This window comes from Lepisosteus platostomus, chromosome 5 (genome assembly GCF_059453375.1).
Source record: "Lepisosteus platostomus isolate fLepPlt1 chromosome 5, fLepPlt1.hap1, whole genome shotgun sequence".
NCBI classification, from domain to species: Eukaryota; Metazoa; Chordata; class Actinopteri; order Semionotiformes; family Lepisosteidae; genus Lepisosteus; species Lepisosteus platostomus.
This window is the reverse complement of record NC_142615.1, coordinates 11430613-11456299: the sequence shown is the minus strand read 5'-3', so window position 1 is coordinate 11456299 and position 25687 is coordinate 11430613. Positions and strand designations below refer to the sequence as shown.

At 46.1% G+C, this 25687-nt stretch overlaps 3 non-coding genes across 3 annotated transcripts; 1 reads left to right on the top strand and 2 right to left on the bottom strand.

Annotated features, from left to right (window-relative positions):
• The first annotated feature begins 15986 nt into the window (after nucleotides 1–15986).
• trnal-aag (transfer RNA leucine (anticodon AAG)) lies at nucleotides 15987–16068 on the top strand. The gene has a single exon. It is a non-coding gene; the product is annotated as a tRNA-Leu (tRNA).
• Nucleotides 16069–17077: 1009 nt separating this feature from the next.
• trnat-agu (transfer RNA threonine (anticodon AGU)) lies at nucleotides 17078–17151 on the bottom strand. The gene has a single exon. It is a non-coding gene; the product is annotated as a tRNA-Thr (tRNA).
• Nucleotides 17152–22110: 4959 nt separating this feature from the next.
• Nucleotides 22111–22223, bottom strand: trnal-caa (transfer RNA leucine (anticodon CAA)). The gene is made up of 2 exons: nucleotides 22186–22223; nucleotides 22111–22156 (listed from the first exon to the last, which is right to left on the bottom strand). It is a non-coding gene; the product is annotated as a tRNA-Leu (tRNA).
• Nucleotides 22224–25687: the final 3464 nt, after the last annotated feature.

Below are 25687 nucleotides of genomic sequence, written 5' to 3'. Positions count from 1 at the left end.
AGGCGACGGCACCAGCACCACCACCACCATCACCGTCAGCGGTTTTCCAGCTTACCAGTGAGCCAGCAGGGCCCTCTTCTGGGTCCAGGCATGAGAAGCCTGCTGGGGTCAGCAAAGGCGCTGCTGCGAGGCGTGTGACCAAGCGGCAGCGGCAACGGCGAAAAGACCCTGGCAAGGTGGACATAGGCCCAGACGAAAAGACGCCCGAGGACCCAGAGGAGCCTGAGGGGAAGCGCCCGGTTGCCCTGCAGCGGCCACAAGACACCGGCCTGCCAGGTGAGGGAGCCTCTTCAATACTCGGTCAGGCACCGTTGGCAGAGACTGAGGAAGGGGAGTTGGATATGGTCGTGGGAGGAGAGGTAGGGGAAGTGGTGGAAGTAGGAATGGAGGATGGGTGTCTGGAGATGGATGGGGCAGGGACGGAGGAAGGGTATTACAGGGCATGAAGATGGAGGGGGAAGGGGAGGTGGTGGAGATGGATGGGGTGGAGAGGGAGGACAGGGAGGAGGGGGAGGGGAGTGGGCAAGCCGGGGTACAACCGCCTGGGCCCTCGAAGGCTGGGATCCAGTGGCACCACATCAGGCCTCAGCCCAACCTGAAGCCCAGTTCAAGAGTTGTCCGCAGACCCATCCCTGATGTCTCTGCGGTGGCGGAGACAGGAGGTGGGGAGGAAGCGGCAAGTGTTGGCAATGAGAATGTGGCAGAAAGAGCGGGGGAACTGTCGCGCGGGCCGGAGAATTAATTTCACTCTTATGGCCATATGCGTGATGGCAACTTTCGCCTCTTTAAACGCCAACGGGCTGAGGGACTGAGCAAAGCTGGGGGCAGTGTTAGCTCTGCTGGGGCGGACGGATGTTGTCTGCCTCCAGGAGACCTTCTGGGACGAGGAGTGTGTCCGGAAGGTGCGAGCACAGTGGGACGGGGAGCTGTTTTACAGCAACGCCTCCAGCCTGTGCAGGAGGGGGGTGGCTGTGCTGGTGAGGGGGGGAGTGTACGAGAGCGTAAGGCTCCTGCACCGCGACACGTAGGGCCAGCTCCTGCAGGTCTGTCTTGGGTTTCCTGGACAGTCCGTGCTGCTGAGCAACATCTACGCCCCCAATGGGGAAGCTGAGCGGCTCGCCTTCTTCAAGCAGCTGGAGGCGAGCTGCTTTCAGCAGCCAGGGCTGGTCATCGGCGATTTTAACTGTGCACTGAGTGCGCTCGATGTCGCGGTTGGGATGACCTTTAAGAGCAGCGCTGCTCGCAGCTTCCTGGAGCGCAGTGCGGAAGCTCACTGGTTCGTGGATGCGTGGCGTCAGGCTTATGGTGCACGGAGGGACTTTTCTCGGCGGCAGGTCGTCGAAGGTGTCTTGAGACAGAGCCGGATCGACCTGTTGCAGGGGCACATGAGTCTCTTCCCGTGCCTGAGCCGGATGCACTATGTGTTCACGACCCTGAGCAACCATGCTGTGCTTCACTTCTCTCTAGCAGGGGCACAGGAGGACCGGGGCCCCGGCCTCTGGTGCTTTAATAAGGTCAGAAAAGCTGGTCTGGTGGGATCATCTCAAATACGCCATCGAAGAGTTCAGTATCTCGTATGGCCTGTCCCGGGGGCGGGAGAAGGCCAGGCGGGAGAGAGAGCTTCGGGCTCGGATCACCTCAGAGCTCGGGCTCCTGGCAGATCACGGCGGGGGCTGCGAGCTCTTGCTGGAGCTGAGGGGTGAGCTGCAAGCCCTGGAGGAGGAGAAGTGGAGAGGAGCCAGGGTGCGCAGCAGAGCCCAGTATCTGGCTGAGGGCGAGAAGAGCACGAGGTTCTTCTTCGTCCTGGAGGAGGAGAGGCAGCGCAGCTCCTTCATCAAGGAGCTGGTGGGAGAGGACGGTGTGCGGCTCTCTGCCCCTGAGGCCGTTAGGAATGAGGTGTTTTCTTTTTATAGCGCCTTGTTCCGGTCCGAATGGGTGGATGAGCAGCAGACCCAGGCCATGCTGGCCAGGGTGAGTACCTGCCTGTCACAGAGCGATCGTGAGCTCTCTGACAGTGCGCTGAACTTGGAGGAAGTGCTTGAGGCACTTCGGGGCTCGTCTCCTAACAAGAGCCCAGGGTGGGACGGGCTCTCCTCTGAGCTCTACAGACACTTTCAGCAGTCCCAGGGGCCCCTCCTTCTGGAGGTGTTCCAGGAGATTGCCAGGACCGGCGCTCTGACCCCATCTATGAGAAGGGGGGTGATCTCTCGTCTACAAAAAGCAGGGGGATCCCTCCCTTTTGAAAAACTTTCGCCTGATCAGCCTGTTGAACTCGGACTATAAGATCCTAACTCGTGTTCTCTCCCTCAGGCTCAGGAAGGTTCTGCCCAGGATCCTGTCGCCTTCGCAGACCTACTGCGTCAAGGGGAGAGACATCGCGGACACGGTGTGCTCCATCAGAGATGTCGTGGACCTTATGTGGGAGCAGCCGAAGGGCGGATACGTCCTGAAACTGGACCAGGAGATGGCCTTCGACAGTGTGGAGCATTCCTTCCTGTTTGAGGTCTTGAAGAGCTTCGGCTTCTGCGAGGCCTTCATCTCCTGGGTGAGGCTCGTGTACAAGGGGATCATGAGCTGTGTCAAGGTGAACGGTTCCCTCACGAGCTTCTTTCCAGTGACCAGGTCAGTGCAGCAGGGCTGCCCTCTGTCAGCTCTGCTCTACTCCTTAGTGGCTGAGCCCCTGGGTCTGGCGATCCCCAGTAAGGAGGGGGTGTGCGGTGTCACCTTGCCTGGGGGCACCGCCACCTCGTTGATATACCAATATGCTGACGACACCACACTGACGTTGGCAGAGGTGGCAGAGATCTCGGCCATTTTGGAGGTGGTGCAGGCCTCCTGCGCTGCCTCGGGCGCCAAGGTAAACTTGGAGAAGTCTGAGGTCATGCCAGTGGGGAGGGCAGACCCTGCCCCGCTCCTCGGCTACCCTTTCAGGGTGGAGACGGGTCACCTGAAGGTCCTTGGCGTCTACATTAGCGCTGATGAGCAGGCCACTGGGCTTCTCCTGTGGAAGGAGAAGCTCATTAAGATGAGGGCCAGGCTAAATCAGTGGAGACACAGGTCCCTGACCCTAAAGGGAAGGGTCCTGCTCGTTAACACACTGTGCCTGTGCCTCTTGTGGTACCCAGTGTCTGTGATGCCTCTTCCTGAATGGGTAGAGAACGAGATTAGGCAACTTGTGGTGGGATTCGTGTGGGAGGGGAAGCCTCCACGGGTTGCTCATGACACCCTCATTGGGGAAATCTCCAGGGGTGGGCTGAAGCTGTGTGATGTAGGCCTGAAGCTGAAAAGCTTTAGGCTGAAAGTAGTGAAGAAATTCCTTGACCTGGATAATGTCGGCATTTGGAAGATTTTTTATGGTACGCTACCTCGATGACTTGTGGGGGCTTGGGGCAGGAGACCCTCCTGATGAGGCTGACTCCGGGGCTGGTAAAACATCTGCCCCCCTTTTACATGGAGGTCCTGCTGGCGTGGGGGGAGTTCATGTCCCAGCATGTCTCCTACACGCCGGAGACCCGGGCCCAGCTTCTGGAGCAGCCTCTGTTCCTCAACCCCCTACTGGTGTCTCGATGGAACAGGCAGCTCTACGAGGCTGGCATATCCAAGGTCAAGGATCTTCTTTATGAAGTAAAGGACAGTTTTCTGCCCACCCAGGCTATTGTCGATGCTGTCCGAGAGGTCGACAACAAGCTGCCTGTCAGTAAGATCCATCAGGATTACGAACAGCTGAAACTCGGTCTCCCGGACAGTTGGCTGGAGAAGCTCCGTCCACAAGACGGGGCAGCAGGCCCAGCCTGGCTGGAGCTGAGGGTGAAGTGGGGGGACCGTGGGGTGGACCTCCTGGAGTGCACCACCAGCATGTTCTACAGGCTGATGGTGGCGAAATGGTTCAGTGTGCCAATCTCTGAGGAGTTCTGTGGTAAGATCTTCCGCCACCTCGAGCCGACATGGATCTGGGCATGTCTGAGGCTGCCTTTCCTGCCCTAGAGATGCAAGCAGCTGGACTTCATCCGTCACAACTGCGTTTTCACCAAGATGGTACTGCAGCGCTTCCATGCTGAGGAGGACTCCCTCTGCCCTGTGTGCAGGAAGTGGACGGAGGGGCTGCTGCACCTCTTTTTTTCAGTTGTGATGGATTGAAGGATTTGAGGACGTGCTTGACGGATCTGCTGGATGGCCTGTTTCACGCTGTCCGAGGAGCTGTTCTTGACTTTCTCATTAAAAATAAGCTTACGTATTTTAATTCAACGTGATTACTTTTCGCTCTCGATAAAACACGTGTGATTTTGGGGCAGGGGGATATGGTGGGGCATTCTAAAACATCACAACCATTTGAAAACTGTCTTGAGCTATGTAGGCATGGTTACGGATTTGGAGTTTATGCTTAAATGAGCCGACTTGCCGGTTTTGAAGTGTGACACCTTAGCTGTCAGGCCCCGATATTGACTGCTGCGAAGATGGCTTCTTTGAGTAGTGAATCATCGGATTCCTCTGCTATGCAAACTGAAGAGGTAAGTTGCTAAAATATTTTTTCTGATAATGGAATTGTTGTTTCAATCTGCGCTTAGCGTATATCATTTTCAACACTTCGTCTTCTTTTTAGCAAAAGCTGACCCCGCACTCAGTGGTGTGTGACAGTGGCTGTCATGTGAGCACGTACGGGGAATCTGGTGTTGGTGAACCGTCAACGACTGATGATAAAGAGTCGCTACAAATAGTCAATATTAAACCGCGGCGAGTGTGGAGGAAACGAAAAACTCTAACACAAAAGAGGCATTAAAATGGTAAATAGTTTAGGTAAAAAGCATGCCTATTTATTTTGTTAAGCCTTCCTTTTCTTTTTTCCTTTAATAGAATAAGGAAGAGGTCGACGCATCAATCTTCAAACTACCATCGAGCTTGAATGTTTCGTGTCTGTGCATATGTATTCGCCAAAATGTTAATAATGATGATGTTCAACTTAGTTTAGCTAATGATGGCTCTAATGAGCCTGATGCTAAGGATCAGATTGTAAAGTCGGTGGAATGTTGCATCTTCAGCCATTGTTTAAAGGGGGTTCTGATTGATGAATGCGAGGCCTGTTTGATTAATCATCCAGGTCAACGGGGTCACACATGCCTGGTTGACGGGTGCGCGGATGGGTACGAAGATGTGTCGTTTGCTGCGTTAGAAATTTATAAGTCTCTCAGTTTAGCCCAAATTTTATCGGCTGTTCTGTACATCGCCAGGGGCCTGGGTGCCTATACCATTACAAATCATACTGAGCGGAGTATAAAACACTTGCTGAGAAACATAATTGACAACCGATCGCCATATGAGTGTGTACGCTCCTTACTTGAAAAGGTAGATGGAAAAATACTAGACGTGACTTTTGGTGCATTGCAAAAGAAACATTATACTTATTTTTACACAAGAGAAAAAAAGATCTATGTAAAACCATGGCTGTGTTTTAGAGACGGGTGAGCCATCGTCCAAAGAATGAAGAATTCCGAATATATACGTTAGAATTCTTACAAAGAGTTCTTTACACCCTTCTTTCTGCAAAGCTTGAAAATAAAATCAATAAACAGAATGCTCATGTCCTTGAATTTGTTAAAGAGATAGATGTGTATGTAAAGAACATGAGTGAAATTACTGTGATTCTGATGTTTTCAGATTAGAATCTGAAGCCTGTCGGATTCAGCGGTGTGTATTCCAAAATACAACGTATTTTATATTGTAACGCAACGGGGGCTCAGGCGGGCGCCCTTGCCGCATTAGGTCAGCCCCTGCACCGTCCGGGGCTCGAACCCGGGACTTCCGCGTCTCTCTGCAGCGACCTAGCCCCGTGAGCCAAAGAGAGATCTCTCCACAGCCCAGTAGCTGTGGTCCTGCTATCACAGGGAAGGGCGGTGACGTCACCCGCTCTGGTACGCCGGCTCTTACACAGCGCCTGTCGGCCGTAAGCGTTACACTCTCCCCCGCTTAAATCGCCGTCCCCGGCGAAGGGCTATCCCGCCCCGCTTCTGACACCAATGTAACGCAACGGGGGCTCAGGCGGGCGCCCTTGCCGCATTAGGTCAGCCCCTGCACCGTCCGGGGCTCGAACCCGGGACTTCCGCGTCTCTCTGTAGCGACCTAGCCCCGTGAGCCAAAGAGAGATCTCTCTACAGCCCAGTAGCTGTGGTCCTGCTATCACAGGGAAGGGCGGTGACGTCACCCGCTCTGGTACGCCGGCTCTTACACAGCGCCTGTCGGCCGTAAGCGTTACACTCTCCCCCGCTTAAATCGCCGTCCCCAGCGAAGGGCTATCCCGCCCCGCTTCCGACACCAATGTAACGCAACGGGGGCTCAGGCGGGCGCCCTTGCCGCATCAGGTCGGCCCCTGCACCGTCCGGGGCTCGAACCCGGGACTTCCGCGTCTCTCTGCAGTGACCTAGCCCCGTGAGCCAAAGAGAGATCTCTCCACAGCCCAGTAGCTGTGGTCCTGCTATCACAGGGAAGGGCGGTGACGTCACCCGCTCTGGTACGCCGGCTCTTACACAGCGCCTGTCGGCCGTAAGCGTTACAATATAGAACCTGTGGTTACACCGTCCCTCTGATCACTCAGGCAAATTTATTTGATCTGTTAGACAGAGTTGCCCAGTTTGGTGTTCATGGCTATAGAAATGGCGAGGGAAAGGGCCTTATGAATGCTTTTTCAGATGCTGCTGAGTTTCTGAACAATGTTGGGGTGATAGCTACAACTGATTTTCTGCACCAACATTTAATTGGTAATTGCAAGCAGTAGTCTGTAACGTGTGTGAAAAGTTCAAAAGTGTATACTGGGATGTTTCCTTTGATGTTTCTGTATTTGAAAACCTACTGATGAAGTAAAGTGGTTCACATTTCACATGTTATTTGTCCTGCGAGTTCTTTCCGTGAGACTTTGTGTGTGTATGTGTGTGTGTGTGTTTACACACCCTTGCTGTATTTTGAGACTTGCTGTCAGGGTCAACCACACTGTCACCGGACCCTGGCTGCAACAGCCCACACCCCGGGATCTCGCGGCCCACTTTACTCAGTGTGTGTGTGTGTGTGTGTGTGTGTACGCGCGCGCGCGCGCGCGCTTGATGTTTTTTGAGACATGCTATCAGGGTCAACCAGTCTGACACCTGGCTGCGGCTGGTGCCGCTTACACCCCGGGAACTCGCGGCCCTCACCAGACTCCCCACACACCGCCGTAACGCCCCGATTCCTTAGGGTTATAATAGAGCGCACTGAAACCTACGGCAGACTTGATCACCTTCCAACCCTCGTCGCTAATACGTGCTTTCATACACTTATTTATAAATTGAGGGGGATGCGATGGTGGGTATTTGGACCCTGAGGCCCAGGGAGTGGAAGGCGGGACAACAACACTCATAATGACACACCATTGGCTCTGGAGGGGGCGGGACATCCACTCGTAATGATGCACCATTAGCCAAAAAGGGGGCAGGACATCTGCCCATGGCGGCCTCCCATTGCCTGAAAAAGGGGGCGTGGTACCTGTCAAAAAGTTTGACGAAAGGTGTCACTTTATTCTACTCCCAGGCCAAAAACAGCCCTCGGCTCATCAACTCAATCCGGAACTCCTGGTCTCACAACCGCATTCCCTCGGTGCTTTCCTACCACCCTAACCCAATTTCTATCCCCAGGACCATCATTAACAATGACTCCATTTTACAGGACGATCCCTCCATCGGTACTCTTTTTTCCCGACCGCCCAATCATCTCTTATCGCTGACCACCACATAAGCTTCTTGTTCACAGCTCCCTCGCACTTGGCACCTTCCCCTGCAACAGCACTCGCTGCATCACTTGCAAATACATATCTAACGACATTCAGGGCATCACAGGACAATTCCGGATTACCCTGACAACATCCTGTATCTCATTTACTGTATCGCTTGCAAAAAATGCCCAGCTATCTACATTTGGGAAACCGAAAGGAGTCTAGGAGAACGCTTCAGAGAACATATTAGGGCTGGGAAGGTTAAAGATTTCTCCAAGCCCATAGTTTTTCTTTTCACCTCAAATGGCCAGGATCTCTCAATGACTGACTTATTTTAATGTAATCTTCTCTATTCTCTTGCAGGTCTTGACTTCATACCTTTCTTCACCTCTCTCCACTTTGCACTTCCTGAGTGGCCTCTCTGCCGCTCCTGCCTCCTCCCCTCTCCCAGCTTTTGTTCTTCTGTGCTATTTAACCTTTGTAACCTGCCCTGTCTTTCTCACACCTGAAGGCTTCACAGACGAAACGTTGAGTTTTCTCTCTTCTCTTTTCAGTATGGAATAAACCTATTACTTGTTCCTTTGCAGACTACACATGCTGACATAGTTTAGTTCAGGTGGGTAGCTGCTTTAATATACATTTGTAAATGTCAATTTAAAACTGTAAAAATAGTAAGATTATAACTCCACTTTAAAATGTGGCAAGAAATAGACACATGGCAGGCTACACCCTGGAAAGGACACCAGTCCATCACAGGGCAAAGATATAAAAAATAAACATATAGGCAGCACATATCAAGCCTTACAAGAAATCATTAACACCCTCAACAAACACTACAGGTCCATTAAACTCAAATACACCAAGCATGGTAGCCTGATAGACTTCCTAGACACCACCACATACAAAGTTTCTTCCTTCAACAACACAGACAAACTGGACATCAAGGTATTTTTCAAAGACACATTCACACGGCTTACTGCACAAGGATAGCTTCCACCCAAAACATACTTTCAAAGGACTGGTAAAATCACAACTCCTACACTTCCACAAAATCTGTACACAACAACAAGACTTTGAGGAAGCCAAATAAACACTCTTCCAAGCTTTATGCCAGAGAAGATACACACAAAGTTTCCTCAAAAATGTGGCACAAACATTTCTAAATAGAAAAACTCCAGATGACAGAAAAATACCCCTCAACACATCATATTTTCAACTCAGCATAAAATCCAACCAAAAACCATGATATTAGAAAACAAACATACTGAGGGAGCACAAAATCATATCTGCACACAGAAAAAAACAAAAACCTTTAGCATTAATTAGACCAAAGCAAGCTAAAACCTGTACACAACAGATCATATACACCAAGAGCCAAACATTTCATAACAGAAAACAACTATCCAAAACAAAGAAACTAAAGAAATCTTCCAGTTGCAAATGGCACTCTCAGAAAACATCAATAACGCCATCTACAGCATCCAGTGCAAAAAGTGCGGGGTGACCTATGTGGGGGGAACGGGTAACTCCATCTGAACCCAGCTGACACAACACAGGTACATCAGGAACCATGGGACTGGAAAGCAACCCCAACTGGACAGAGACAGAAAGAAAGAAAAAGGAAAGGGAGTGGATCAAAAGACTTAATACTATCTTTACACAAGACCTGTACATCAGAAAAACCGGGAGGGTTTTAGTCGTTGGAAGGAGAGTCCTCTCCTTGTCCCAGATGGTCCCCTCTCGGATAAAGTCTGGGAGAAGGAGCTTCGTTCCCCTCTCCTAACTAGCCAGATCCTACAGGGACTGGAACTCTTCACCATACTAACACGCAACAAACAGAAGAATAACTGAAACCAATCAGCTATGGAAACTCACACAGCTTGCACAGTCCTACTAGGGAGGAAAACAAAAGACCCTGATTGCCTATTGAGATGTTAATGGTCCATGCATAATCCCCACCAGGGAAAGCAGAAACCCATTCACCAACTGAAACTGCACCTACTCATACAGAAACGTACAGAAGGAACACAGACCATAGAATACAAACTAGCCCCCTAGGAGGAACTACAACACACTGCCCCTTACAAAACAGGATAAAAACAAGCCAGCATGGACACAGTGTTCCAGAACAATGCCTGAAGAAGACCCAGGCAGAAACATAGCGACACACAGAAAGGCAAGATAGTCTTCCTATGGAGCCACAGATTCTACAGAGTTAAAGCTGCCTAACAGTGGAAACCTAACGGTGTCAACAAAGCTTTAGGCATTTAAATGGTAAGTATGGATCAATCCAGAGTTGACAATGCACGCAACCGTATGGTCACCCTCCACACTGCCTATACAACAAACATGTCAGACAGGATACCTTCCACCAAGGAACCAGGATCATCTACAAAATGATCCAAACAGTCCACCATTTACAAAACACAGCAGTTTTATTGGACGGGAGAACCGAGCACCCGCCAGCCTACGACGGAAGACCGAGGAACTCATAAAACCTGCCAAGCCACCTAAACTCACATATCTGAAGCTGGTAAGCAATGCCAAAAATTGGCTTCACACCACACTGCAGATCCTCGAAGAGCACTACGACGAAAATCTGTCATACAACTAGAGGATCTTGAGCTTCCCCACTGGGAGGAAGCTTTCACACTTACTTCCAACTGATCAAAGAAACATTATGGGAGGAAATTGCAGAACACCACCTTTGGACCCTACAGTACACAAACTATCAATACTGGGTTAGGTAAGGACACTCGGGCAGATCAAATTATCACAGCAGTTTTTAAATTCTACAACGACTTCTACTGGAAAGACTGCGAACAAGACCAAGTAAGAGTTAAGTTGTTTTATAAAGTCATTATTTTAGAGCAAGGTATAATTCTGATAAAAATACAATAAACAATATGGTGAAGCTATTGGAGAGAAAATTAAGGCTCGGTTAAGAAACTGAAACAGTCTTGACTTGTTCCTTTACACAAAAGTTATTTATTTTCAAAAGAGACCCATGAGGATTCCTCTGGTGTGCAAGACCTGCCTGAAGACATTTGACCAGTTTCCTCTTCACCTAAAGAGGGTGTGTATGAAATGAGCCTCAGCAGAGGAGATCAGCAAGGTCCTTCTCCAGGCCAGGAAGGACTTGTTGAATCACTTGAGGAATCGGCAGGTCGGGGATTGCAAGAGCATAGGGCTCATGTGTGGTGAGAATGTGAGACTGGCGGAGTCCATGGACTGTTATATGTGGAATCTTGAAGACACATCAGCAAGGTAAGATATTTAGAATTTATAAGGGTTCTTCTGTTTCATTTCTAACCTTTACCTTTATGTAAGGGTATGTTAAAATGATATACCAGTGGTCCAGATGCCCTGAGCAAGAGGCTGCTGTCCAGGAGGAAGAGATGCCAGAGACTGAAGTGGAAGAGGAAGGGGAAGATGTGAGTTCTGGAGAACTTTCTATTTTTTCCAAATGTATCTTTTGTTTTATACTTGTATTCTAGTTTGTCTTAGAAGTAAAAATGTTTAAATGTGTATTTTGTATTCCTTCTGTCCCCCCAGTTCTTAAAAGCCATCAGCAGGCTTTCAGGAAGATGGTGACCCAGGCTGGACTGGACAGAACGCACTCCCTGGATGCTCCTCACCTGGCTGGGTTTAAACAGGACCTTACCAAGGATCTTGGAGTGGCAGATTGCTCTCAGGAGGTATTTATTTTTTAAAGGCATTTAAAATTGAGCAGTGATATTTCCATAGAACATGTTTTTACTCCTTAGCTTAAAATTCACCCATGTGAAATCTCAGCCATAAACATAGTGACTCTACCTTTATCAGGTAGAAAATGTTTCCAGATTCCTGTTTTTATGGATCCATCTGCATCTTCCTTAAACTTTGTAAAGGGCCTATCCAAAACAACAATTATTGTAACCAAATGAAGACCACTGGACTGTCTCACCAAATCATTGCTAATTATATTAAGAACATAAACCATTTTCCGGGCTACATCCTAAATGATATCAGTGTGAAAGTAGAGGATCCCAGCCTGGCTAACCTCATCATCAACTTCCAAAGTATCCTAAAGGATATTCAGAAGAAGAACAGTAAGAATGTTGCCAAGAGATTACTAAAATTAGGTCATTTTCATTATAAAACTTCTTTCAGTTGTACTTTTAATTTGAATACAAAAAAAGTTGATGAGTACGAATTTCTCAAACAGATATAGACAATTGCAGAGTCCAGAACCAAGTACGAAGGATTGCTGGAAGGTGTTGATGGTTGCAAAGAGAGATGTGTTGCACAGACTGGGCAAGACATCACCTTGCCTGAGCAGCTTCTTGTACTGTATTACCTGCAGGCCTTTCTCCACCTGAAGCACCTGCAGCACCCAGGGGTGGTAAAGAACATGATAAATCTTTGCGCATAGCGCTCCTTTGGAAGTACTTTGTCCAAGTTCAAAAGCAATCGTGGGATTTACTTCATGCGTGCAAAAAGCATGCCTCGCACGACAGATTTAAATGGGGAATGGAGCCTGCTTCTTGCTGTTTTTCCTGTGGTTGCAGTTACAAAGTTGATCGTGCTTTCACATTCTGTTATCAGTATTCACTGGCTGAGCTTTATCAGTTGGTTCGTAAAGGAATCTCTGCTTCGGTTCCAGAAAAGTCATCTGTAGTGTGTTTTTTTCCGTGCCCATGGCAGTCTTTTAAAGCTGGTAGTAATGGCGGCGAAGTTAATTTTTTATCCTCTTTAAAAGAATAAGGACGGGCTGGGGCGAGCTCCATTTACCACTCTTTCAGCTAACCGCCGAACTCGCGAACTGATTACACTGCAGAGCCACAGGCGCCTCGCTTTTCGCCATTCTCTGGGTTAGGGTGAAAAAAAAACTTTGCTGGTATTAGCTGGCCTGCTGGGAGTACCTCTTCCTCACTGATAAGAAAGATTTGTGTTTCATCTTTCGCAAGCTGTATAGATTTCTTTCAAAACAAGTTGTTCCAGAAAGGAAACGAACACTTGCATGCACCTGAATTAAAAGGCATGGGATTTGCCCATAAGGATAAATTCTGTACAGTAAGACAGGAATAAAGGCACCGCTGGGAATCGGACCCAGGATCTCCTGTTTACTAGACAGGCGCTTAGCCAACTAAGCCACGGCGCCGGCAAAGTGCTGTCCTTTGACAGCCACTTGGACACGTCTCAACTGCTCTGAGACATCTGCGTTCGGTGTGCACCGAGCCTGCTCGCCTTGCAAGTTGCCTCATTTACATGCTGTAGCGGCGAGGCTTAATAATAATGCAGAATTAAGTGTTTCTGAGCTTCCCAAATGAGGCCCCATTTCTCTGTTCATCTCTGTGGTGCAGCCACAGAGAAACCATTCATGCAAGATGTTTTCTTTTGATAAGGACAGCTCCCACAGGGGGATGCACTTAGCTAAGCCTGGCTATCATGATCAATGGTCATCCATTGGCCCCTATCTGTTTAGGGAGTGCCAGTTGGACATCTGGACTGCATTACTAAGTGTCAGGAGTAAGTGACTCATATCTCACCTTGATCAACCAATCAGGGACCGGTAGGGCCGAGTAACCCACGTGGGACTCTGATGCCCATGGAACTTTCAGCCAATCAATGAGCTGAAGTTCCTCCAGGTAAAAACAGGCAACACAGAGAGCCTGAGAGATTCAGATTCAGATTCAGATTCAACGAGATTCAGATTCAGATTCAGATTCAGATGCAACAATTCTAAAGGGAATTCAAAGGAGAATTCCAGGGCAGGACGGCCCAGGAGCAGGAGGCTACCAAGGGCAGGACATTCTCGCAGCGCGCCTCCTGACCATCCTGAGACTCAGCCCGGACAACCACGGAACGGCCAGTGTGTCCGAGCGCCAGAACTTTCCTTTGTTCTAAGAGTCTAGAGTGGAGGTTGCCAGAGAGTAACCAGCAGCAGGCCTCGTGAACAGGTCGGAACTGTGGACAGCTGAATTACTATTCAGAACTAGCTCTTCATCAGGAACGAACCGGTCCTCTTCCTAACTTGCTGGGACCCACAGTCATCTTTTCTCCTGTGCACAAACTTTGCTAGTTAAAGCCAACACTAACTAGCCGGTCAGTGAGCATCAGCAGCGCACCGTCGCAAGCTGCACAGCACAGCCTGGCACGGAGCCAGAGAGCGCGGATTGGACAGCAACAGCCTGCAACTGTTTCTTTGTGCCCGCAGGAGATCTGAATCCCCAAAGATTGGATGAGTATTCAACTTCAATGCATTACAGCTGATATCAATTTAATTCCTAAGAGTTATGTACTTGTTTGAGTATCTAATGTAGAAGTTGTAACCAAGTTCAGTTTACGAAACGGTCTTAATGAATGATATACTGAACGTATGTCCTCTTGATATGTGTAACACTTTGTAACTGATTGAATATATACCTTTTGTATTCTGATAACCCTCTCGATAAGATCTGTTGGGTTTACATGCATATGCTATGTATTAATAAATGTATCCTCGTGTGTTAGTACCTGTGTGTGCGCGTTGTTTGAGTTATGTCGCATGGTTGGATTCTAAAGCCACCAAAAGAATCAACTTTGTGATTTACTGCTACAATTAATAATTGTCTCAGTAAATGCCCAAACCCTACAGAACTGGTGCCTTCAGAGAGCCACTATGATTACATATTTGGCGTCCCTGGGCCGGCTTAATCTACAATGCGATACTTCCACCACTAAGAGAAAGGATGAGAAATGGCTTTTATCTGTCACTTTTCATGTCAGAGGATCTCAATCTGCTTTCCCTGTACAAGAGGATGTCCAACTCATGTAGCTAAAGACGTAGACGACAGTGCTCCACTGAAATCTTGATCTCACAACCCTCGGCATGACTCCGCTGTGTTCTGCTTTAGACAAAGGGGGGAAAAGACTTCTTTCATCACACGTTTTGCACTGTTTACGGTGTTTGCAGTGCTCTTTCTTAAATGAAAACCAGGAATCGGCACCATATGAGGTGAGACTAGATAATATTGGAACAAGTAGCCTCGCCATTCCATGCGTGACGTGAGCAAAGTGTAATTCCTGTCTTTATAGTGTGCTTGTTAGAGACATAGCTGGCACCCAGAGCGCTTTAAATCCGGGAGTCAGCAGCCCAAGACAAGAGAGTTTCCTTCGTCTATGTTTTTTGCGTGAAGGGGGAAACCATGCGTGTGCTGCAAACGATCTTAGTATCGAAGTGCCGTCCCACATAGCCGATCCGAACAATCTGCTTTACAGAGGAGCACTGCCGGAGCTTATCATGGCAAACTGAAGACCAGGCTGACCTCTTCTGTGACTCTTGAACACTGAGTCTCAAGGTTGTGAATTCAAGCTCCACGCTGGCGGGAAATTCCATAGGTAATGATCACATTTTCTTGCATGCTAATCAAAAGAAATATTAAGAAACTTTTCCCGATACCAGTTTTTTACAAAAGTAAAGGCACACGGTACATGTGTGCCACATCACGTCCGAGTTTAGTGACAACTACCTCAGAGATTGTAAGCTGGGTAGTTTCAGATCAGATCACTTTTTTTATCAAAGGTTCAAGCAAACCCGAATACTTTTGCAAGAGACATTTCAGAATCCCAGTCAAATCCAGTAAGATTGCTGGATCCTTTGAATTCGACTGAACTATAGCACAGATCTGCAGTCCACCATTAGAATACTGTGGGTGTGTTGTATAAGCCATACTGCCCAAAATAGTTCTAAAACAGGAGAAGCATCCTCGTTTAGGAATGTGGTATAAAGTGAAATGGTCTGGGAAGAGTCCTACGTTTGAACAGTTCAAAATAGACGTAAAGGGGTATTTACGGACTCTTTCGAAATGTAAGAACGAGCTGTGCGGACCTTATCTTTATTTACCTTGTGTAATCGTTTTTCATAAAGCGTAATTGTATTATAGCATGTGCCCCTGACGATTTTCTTGATACGTTATATGTGCTCTTGTTTGTATTGTATGTAGTTTTGTTGTTCAAATAAAACATAAAGGACACAACTTTCTGGATGCGGCTGCTGTAAAAATAAAATGACATCAAGGGTGCTGTACGCAGAGGTCTGAAACCTGCTCCACAGAAGATCTTTATCCAGAGGTGTTAAAGAAGTCGAGATCTCGCCATGAGAGGGGAAGCATCTCAGAAAAAGCAGGTGCAGTCGGTTCCACGGTCATAACGCCACTAATTCGGGCGACAAGAGCAAAACCAACCCGGCTTCCTCCGGGCAAGTAATGAGACAAAGAGACAGTGCACAGTGGGTAGCGTGGCTGAGCGGTCTAAGGCGCTGGATTAAGTCTCCAGTCTCTTCGGGGGCGTGGGTTCAAATCCCACCGCTGCCAGGTGCTTCTGTCGAGACCCCCTTTCAGCTGGCTTCAGATGAAGGGAACTGCTTTTTGGCAGTCTCTCGAGAAACTAAGCAAAGTGTTTAAAGATACTTTCTCAGCTTGACATCAAGGCACAAAACAAAAACCTTCTTGCGTCCTCTCAACCCAAAAGCGCTTTGCCACTTTTTGCGTTATGCAGGGAACGACGTCTGCCCAGATCACTTTTGTGTCAATGCAAATCGTAGTGTGCCCTGCGTTTTAATTTTGGCTGTGCTGGCGTGCTGCTTCTGTCTGTGAAACTTGAATGTTCTGCTTCTTCACACCAAATCGTCGGCGGAGGTTGAGCTTGTTAAATCTTTGCGCATAGCGCTCCTTTGGAAGTACTTTGTCCAAGTTCAAAAGCAATCGTGGGATTTACTTCATGCGTGCAAAAAGCATGCCTCGCACGACAGATTTAAATGGGGAATGGAGCCTGCTTCTTGCTGTTTTTCCTGTGGTTGCAGTTACAAAGTTGATCGTGCTTTCACATTCTGTTAACAGTATTCACTGGCTGAGCTTTATCAGTTGGTTCGTAAAGGAATCTCTGCTTCGGTTCCAGAAAAGTCATCTGTAGTTTGTTTTTTTTCCGTGCCCATGGCAGTCTTTTAAAGCTGGTAGTAATGGCGGCGAAGTTAATTTTTATCCTCTTTAAAAGAATAAGGACGGGCTGGGGCGAGCTCCATTTACCACTCTTTCAGCTAACCACCGAACTCGCGAACGGATTACACTGCAGAGCCACAGGCACCTCGCTTTTCTCCATTCTCTGGGTTAGGGTGAAAAAAAAAACTTTGCTGGTATTAGCTGGCCTGCTGGGAGTACCTCTTCTTCACTGATAAGCAAGATTTGTGTTTCATCTTTCGCAAGCTGTATAGATTTCTTTCAAAACAAGTTGTTCCAGAAAGGAAACGAACACTTGCATGCACCTGAATTAAAAGGCATGGGATTTGCCCATAAGGATAAATGCTGTACAGTAAGACAGGAAGAAAGGCACCGCTGGGAATCGGACCCAGGATCTCCTGTTTACTAGACAGGCGCTTTAGCCAACTAAGCCACGGCGCCGGCAAAGTGCTGTCCTTTGACAGCCACTTGGACACGTCTCAACTGCTCTGAGACATCTGCGTTCGGTGTGCACCGAGCCTGCTAGCCTTGCAAGTTGCCTCATTTACATGCGATAGTTCCACCACTAAGAGAAAGGATGAGAAATGGCTTTTATCTGTCACTTTTCATGTCAGAGGATCTCAATCTGCTTTCCCTGTACAAGAGGATGTCCAACTCATGTAGCTAAAGATGTAGACGACAGTGCTCCACTGAAATCTTGATCTCACAACCCTCGGCATGACTCCGCTGTGTTCTGCTTTAGACAAAGGGGGGAAAAGACTTCTTTCATCACACGTTTTGCACTGTTTACGGTGTTTGCAGTGCTCTTTCTTAAATGAAAACCAGGAATCGGCACCATATGAGGTGAGACTAGATAATATTGGAACAAGTAGCCTCGCCATTCCATGCGTGACGTGAGCAAAGTGTAATTCCTGTCTTTATAGTGTGCTTGTTAGAGACATAGCTGGCACCCAGAGCGCTTTAAATCCGGGAGTCAGCAGCCCAAGACAAGAGAGTTTCCTTCGTCTATGTTTTTTGCGTGAAGGGGGAAACCATGCGTGTGCTGCAAACGATCTTAGTATCGAAGTGCCGTCCCACATAACCGATCCGAACAATCTGCTTTACAGAGGAGCACTGCCGGAGCTTATCGTTGGCAAACTGAAGACCAGGCTGACCTCTTCTGTGACTCTTGAAGACTGAGTCTCAAGGTTGTGAATTCAAGCTCCACGCTGGCGGGAAATTCCATAGGTAATGATCACATTTTCTTGCATGCTAATCAAAAGAAATATTAAGAAACTTTTCCGGATACCAGTTTTTTACAAAAGTAAAGGCACACGGCACATGTGTGCCACATCACGTCCGAGTTTAGTGACAACTACCTCAGAGATTGTAAGCTGGGTAGTTTCAGATCAGATCACTTTTTTTATCAAAGGTTCAAGCAAACCCGAATACTTTTGCAAGAGACATTTCAGAATCCCAGTCAAATCCAGTAAGATTGCTGGATCCTTTGAATTCGACTGAACTATAGCACAGATCTGCAGTCCACCATTAGAATACTGTGGGTGTGTTGTATAAGCCATACCGCCCAAAATAGTTCTAAAACAGGAGAAGCATCCTCGTTTAGGAATGTGGTATAAAGTGAAATGGTCTGGGAAGAGTCCTACGTTTGAACAGTTCAAAATAGACGTAAAGGGGTATTTACGGACTCTTTCGAAATGTAAGAACGAGCTGTGCGGACCTTATCTTTATTTACCTTGTGTAATCGTTTTTCATAAAGTGTAATTGTATTATAGCATGTGCCCCTGACGATTTTCTTGATACGTTATATGTGCTCTTGTTTGTATTGTATGTAGTTTTGTTGTTCAAATAAAACGTAAAGGACACAACTTTCTGGATGCGGCTGCTGTAAAAATAAAATGACATCAAGGGTGCTGTACGCAGAGGTCTGAAACCTGCTCCACAGAAGATCTTTATCCAGAGGTGTTAAAGAAGTCGAGATCTCGCCATGAGAGGGGAAGCATCTCAGAAAAAGCAGGTGCAGTCGGTTCCACGGTCATAACGCCACTAATTCGGGTGACAAGAGCAAAACCCACCCGGCTTCCTCCGGGCAAGTAATGAGACAAAAAAAGAGGGCCCAGTGGGTAGCGTGGCCGAGCGGTCTAAGGTGCTGGATTAAGGCTCCAGTCTCTTTGGGGGTGTGGGCTTGAATCCCACTGCTGCTAGGAGTTTTTGTGTTACAACCACCAAATGGAGCAATGTGTTAAAAGCTACTTTATCAGCTTAACATCAAAGCAGGGAGAAAAAAGTGTTTCTTCTTCTCAACACAATTTATCGTTTCCACCTTCAGCAGGGAAGTTTGTCTACCAAGATCACTTTTGAGTCAGTGCAAATCACAGTGCGCCCTCAATTTTAATGTCGGTTGTGCTCCTTTTATCTGTGAAACGTTAATATTCTGCATTTTCAAGTCGAGTCATCCTCAGGGGTAGAGCTGATTATGTCTTTCCGCATAGCGCTCCATCAGAAATAACTTGTCTAAGTCCAAAAGAGATTGTGGGTTTCACTTCAAGCAATCACAAAGCATACCTCACATGTCAGATCTAAATTGGGAATTTGTTGGTTACGAAGCTGAACGTTTGTCCATGTTCTGCTAGAGTATCCACTGGCTTGCCTTTATAAGCAGTCTTGGAAAGATAAGCTGAGCTTCATCTCAGGAAAAATCATCAGTACTGTCATTTTATTCTGTGTGTATGGCAGTTATTTAAAGTATATAAAAATCACGAGTTCATAGACTTATCCAAATATCAACGGGACCTTGTAAACCTGTCAGAAGAATTCCTTCAATCCAATAGTTTCACTCCAGGGACAAGGCAGGGAAACATAGAGAATTCTTATTTAAAGACAACATCCGTATTGGATTGCATGTAAGCAGGCACCACTCAGAATTCCTAATATGATTTTGAATTCAGTTTTGCAGTGCTTTAGTGCTTTACTACTTTCAGAGAGTCCTTTATTGACCTTGCTGAAGCAGAGAAGCGACATAATCACAATTGTGACCAGTTTTTCTGCTGTTTCTGGTAAATACTGATTATTATTTTGTATTTTGATAAGTATTTTTCGTAGCGTTCTTCCTCAGCTTTTTAGTTATTTGGTGAGCAAGAACCACTGAGAACGAGTCTGAATCAATCAAGAACAGATATGGTACTGCTGTCCTGTGTATTACTGCTTCATCCTAATTGAGCTTTTCAGTGTTGAAGAAGACGTTTCCAATTTCGATTGCTGGTTTCAGAGGATGTGCTACAAGATCACAGATTCATTTGAAAAGATTTGGAGATGCATTGGCTGGGATTCAAACCTGGCTCAATTGCATGAAGGCACCTATACTCAGCAACGAGAGGAAAGGAGAATGGGCCAGAGGTAGTGTGGCTGAATGGTCTAATATGCTGGATTTTAGGCTCCACTCTCTCAGGGGCATGGGTTTAAATCCCACTACTGCCCAATGTTTCAAGACCTTACTTCCTGTGATTTGTAATATGGTCAGTAAAAGCACTTTATGTAAGTATCTCTTATGTCAGCGCTACAAGTCACTTACTGCTCCACAGGTCCGGGGTTCAATCCCTGGCATCTTCAGGTGTTTTATATAACTGTACTCACATTGAAATCTTCTGTTGAGTGAGAACTCTTTGCTCGTGTTCATAGAGAGCCAGGTTTACCTTTTGAATCTCACCCGGGATTTCCTGAGAGATGATTCAGCGAGCGAGTCCTCCCTCTGGACTCCGCACTGAGCTGAAAGCTGTACGAATTCCTCACTGTGTGTCCTGTACTGTTACAGGTGGTCCAGCGTAAATGTGCAGCACAGTGATATGAACAACTTGAACTTTTTCTGTATGTGAAGGAAAATGCAAAAGAGCATGTAAAGTATTGATCATATAAAATATCCATGGTACAACTCGATAAAAAACTGAAGCACAAAACAGCGACTTTTGATGATTACAAGAGATTCAAGAAACACAACCGTCCGCAGATGGGTTCGGATCCTGAACACTTAAGTCAAAAGAACAAAAGCGAAGTAAACTCTCTTCATTGTCTTATAGTTTATGTAATAAAACAATTTTTTACTTTCTTTATAATTTCTTACTGTTGATAGACGATTTATTGAATTTTAACAGAATCACAATTACAAATATTTGGGGTTAAACTGTTATTCACATACTCTAACAAAGAGAAACGTTAGTGTCTTCCGGGGTGTGAGCCAATTTCTCAAAACATTAAAAAATAAGTTATAGAAATTGAATTGTTCTACTTTTTAGGCTTGCATAGTCTTATTCATATTTCAGTAAGCCTTTTCTTCTGTAGTAATTTCATTTGATATTAAAATTAGTCCTGATTTACAAGAATTTTGTAATAAGTTTCAGTTTAGGAAAATCGTGCCCAGAAGCTACCAAAACTGGTAATGTTCACATAATGTGTAATGCCAAAGCAACAGTTGGGGTGGGAAACAAAAGGCATTTCTTGGTATGAATCCTAAAACTTCATAGATGGCGTTCTAGGACTTCTTGCTTCAGATAAAGCTGTCAATACATCATAGATTTCTACTCAATCAATATTAGCAGTGTTATCACTACCGAACACTAAATATAGATCCTGGCAATAATTCATGAGTTGTTTGTAAGAAAATTGTTTATGGTTTTTTTTTAACATATTTTCAATACCAGACAAAAAGTCGAAAGTTTCAATTTCATGCAACTGATGAAATCTCTCTTCAATGGAAGTTATAAGTACAGTACATCCAAAATACTGCGGAATCAATCAAATTTACATGTTTCTTGTGGATCCAGAAGATCATTTTGAGACTCAAAACATGCCTGTCTTTTCTTTTTTCGAGGACGAAGGAGTAGCAGCAGGAGTAGCAGTTATGGCAAGAACGTGTTTAGAGTTCAGCACTTCTCATTTCTAATGCAGAGCCATCGACTCGGAAAGCACCGCCCGCGATAAAAGAAATTGCAGAATTGGTCTGTTCATGCTGCCTACACGCTTTGAATTGCTGGCATTTTCTGCAAGCGTTCCTTTTTGAGGGTTCATGAAATTCCTCACATTTGAGCCAACACTAAAATATTTCATTCGGGGTCGCCTAATTCATAGTGCAAACCAAATCTACAGGGGAATGCTGTGGCACATGAAGCCGTTTGTTATTCTGTTGTGAGGTGTGAGGGGCGGAATGCAAATCGAGTTGGTGAATAGAAAATGAAACAGGAGTGACTTCTTGAGCTACGAATTCCAAAAAGTATGAAAACCTGTGCATTTTAACAGTGCAGAATACTCACAAATTGCACTGAGTTGCTTGCTTTCTTCTGCTGCTTTTATATTTCAGTCATTCACTGTCAGCTAGCACTGGAACAATTCAAGAGAGGTAAAAACAGAAGCTGTCAGGAGTGGGATTTGAACCCACGCCTCCATTTGGAGACCAGAACACCCAAGCCAGCTGGAAAGACACATGTCCTTGAGTCTGGCGCCTTAGACCACTCGGCCACCCTGACAAGCAAGAGCAAGTGGTGTGCTGAATGCACCAGTAGTTGACTAAACTGAGTTTCTTCCCTGAAATTATTTGCTTGCGAAGAGCCAAGTTGCCTTGAATGGATCTTGGAAATCAAATATACGGATGGATTGTTATTCGGTTGTGAGTTTTGAGGGGCATATTATAAATTGAGTTGGTGAAAAGGCGCTTTTTGTTAGTCTGTCGGGAGGCTGCACAAGGTGTTTAGAGGGAGAACTTCTAAAAGGCAGGCTCTCTATGTTTAACATCAAGAAAGATTTTTTTTCTCAATGGAAATGCTCTTTGGCGCTTTCAGCTTTACGTAGGGAACAACGTCTGCCAAGACCACTTTTGAGCCAGTGCAAATGGTAATGTGCCACCAAGTACATTTAATATTGGCTGTGGTAGCGAGCTGCTTTTGTTTGTGAAGCTTTTACTTCATTAAGCTGAATCATCGGCAGGAGTAGCTTATTAAATCTTTGCTCATAGCTCTCCATCAGAAATACCTTGTCCATGTTCAAAAGAGATCAGAGGATTTACTTCATGCTTTCACATGGCATACCTAACACGAAAGATTTAAATGGGGAATTGATTGTGCTTCTTGATGTTGTTCCTGTGGTTGCCTCGGTTACAATGGTGATCGTTCTACCACGTTCTGCTAGAGTATCCACTGGGTGGGCTTTATCAATTGGCTCGGATAGGTCATCAGTGCTCCGTCTCCAGAAAAATAATCAGCACTGTCTTTTTTCTGTGCGCATGACCGTCTTTTAAAACATATAAAATCACGAGTTCATTGATTTCTCCAAATAACAACAATACATTTTAACCCTTCAATCCAATAGTTTTACTCCAAGTAAAAAGCAGCGCAATATATAGAGAGATGATATTCAAAGATTTCAACGTTCTTTTTGGATTGCCTGTATGCAGATATCGCTCAGAATTGCTAATATGATTTTAATTCGGTTTTTCTCTACTACTTTCAGAGTCTTTTATTGACCTTGCTGAAGCAGAGAAGTGACATAATCACAAATGCGGCCAGTTGCGCAGCTGTTTCTGGTTAATAATTAATGCGAAAAAAAAAACAGCTCCTTGCATTAAGAGCAAGAGCAACCAACGCGCTCGCTTGTTGAGTTGGGTATTTTCCGAGCTACTCTTCCTTAGCTGTGTAGAGGTTTGATGGGTTTACTGAGACAATTATTCATTGCAGCAGTAATCACGAGGTGATTCGTTGTGGCTTTTAGAAAATCAATCGTCAGAACAACTAACAACGCACACACACGGGTTCAATACACGAGATACAGTTATTAATATAAATTGTGCACCAAACATATACCAGTCTGCCTGGATACAAGCGGCAGAACTTACTGTGAGGGTTATCAATATACAAGGTATATAATGTCGAAGAGATGCAAACACAAAGAGATACACAACAGAGAATATATGTCAATATATATCGTTCGGTTACCAAATCGCTAATCAGTGTTATTCCCCACTGTTACTCTAAACTCGGAAGTAAATGCAATACTCATGAATTAAATTGATAACAACTTGTGTTGAGGTACAATTGAATTCTCGAGACGCAATGTAGAACATGGGGTTTACTTATCCACTGTGTATGGATTTGGAATTTCCCGGCACGAACACCAAACCAGCTGACAGGCTCTGTTGCAGCCTCGGTTCCAGCGGTTGTCCAATGGGCGTTGTCCCGGCGTCCTCTGGCTACCGGCCAACCAGTCGAGGTGCAGCTCGGAGTTGGACGGGCGCGCAGGGCAGTTGTTGCTCCGAGGGGATCTACCAGCAGTCCGGCTGGCTAGTAGAAAGTATCTATGCACAGAGTGTGACCGCAAGTCCTCACAAGTCACTCTTTTGCCCGGGAAGAAGCTGGTTCGTTCCCGGACCAGCGCTGCTTCTGAATAAGCTATTCAGGTTGTTGACGAGGGTCCAACTGTAGGCTGCCGTTGATCAAGCAGAGCATTCACGTTGGTAGAATTCTGAGTACGTACGGGATCCTCGGCCTCACGCTTAGAACAAAGTCCAAGTCCCAGTGCAGACAACAGCAGTTGTCACGTGATTGTCTCTGAGGATGCGCGGAAATGGCCAAGGAGAGCCCCGATCTGAGCTTGCGCTCCCTTTTTGACCAAGACACAGATGTGTGCTGATTGGTTGAGAGTTTGGCGGGCATTGGAGACCCACGTGGTGTTACCACGCCCTGCCAATCCCTGATTGGTTGATCAAGGTGAGATATGAGTCACTTACTCCTGACACTTAGGAATACAGTCCAGATGTCCATTCGGCACTCCCTAGACAGATAGGCGCCAATGGATGACCATTGATCATGATAGTTAGGCTTAGCTAAGTGCATCTCCGTTTAAGAGCTGTCCCTTATCAAAAGAAAACATCTTAAATCAGCCTGCATGAATACTTTCTCAGTGGCTGCACCACAGAAAGGGAGAGTGAGATGGGGCCTCATTTAGCTTTTAAGATTTTTGGTGAGCAAGAACCACTGAGAACGAGTCTGAATCAATCAAGAACACATATGGTACTGCTGTCCTGTGTACAACTGCTTCGTCCTAATTGAGCTTTTCAGTGTTGAAGAAGATGTTTCCAATTTCGATTGCTGGTTTCAGAGGATGTGCTACAGGATCACAGATTCAATTGAAAAGATTTGGAGATGCATTGGCTGGGATTCAAACCTGGCTCAATTTCATGAAGGCACCTATACTCAGCAACGTGAGGAAAGGAGAGGGGGCCAGAGGTAGTGTGGCTGAATGGTCTAATATGCTGGATTTTAGGCTCCACTCTCTCAGGGGCGTGGGTTTAAATCCCACTACTGCCCAATGTTTTAAGACCTTACTTCCTGTGATTTGTAATATGGTCAGTAAAAGCACTTTATGTGAGTATCTCTTATGTTAGCGAATTCCTCACTGCGTGTCCTGTACTGTGTAGCACAGTGACAAGAACGCCTTGAGTTATTTTCCGTATGTGAAGAAAAATGCAAAAGAGCATGAAAAGTGTTGATGGTATAAAATATCCATGGTACAACTCGGGAAAGAACTGACGGACAAAACAATGACATTTGATGAGTACAAGAGAAACACAACCGTCCGAACATGGGCTTGGATCCTGACCGCTTGCGTTAAAAGACAAAGCAAAGGATATAACCTGTAAATGTCTTCATGTCTTACAGTTTATGAAATAACACAATTTCTTACTTTCTTAATAATTTCTTACTATTGATAGATGCTTTTTTTAATTTGAACAGAATCACAATTACAAACATTTGGGGTTAAACTGTTATTCACATACTCTAACGAAGAGAAACGTTAGTGTCTTCCGGTGTGTGAGCCCATTTCTCAAAAAATAAAAAAATAAGTTATAAATATTGAATTGTTCTATTTTTCAGGCTTGCATAGTCTTATTCATATTTCAGTTAAGCCTTTTCTTCTGTAGTAATTTCATTTTATATTA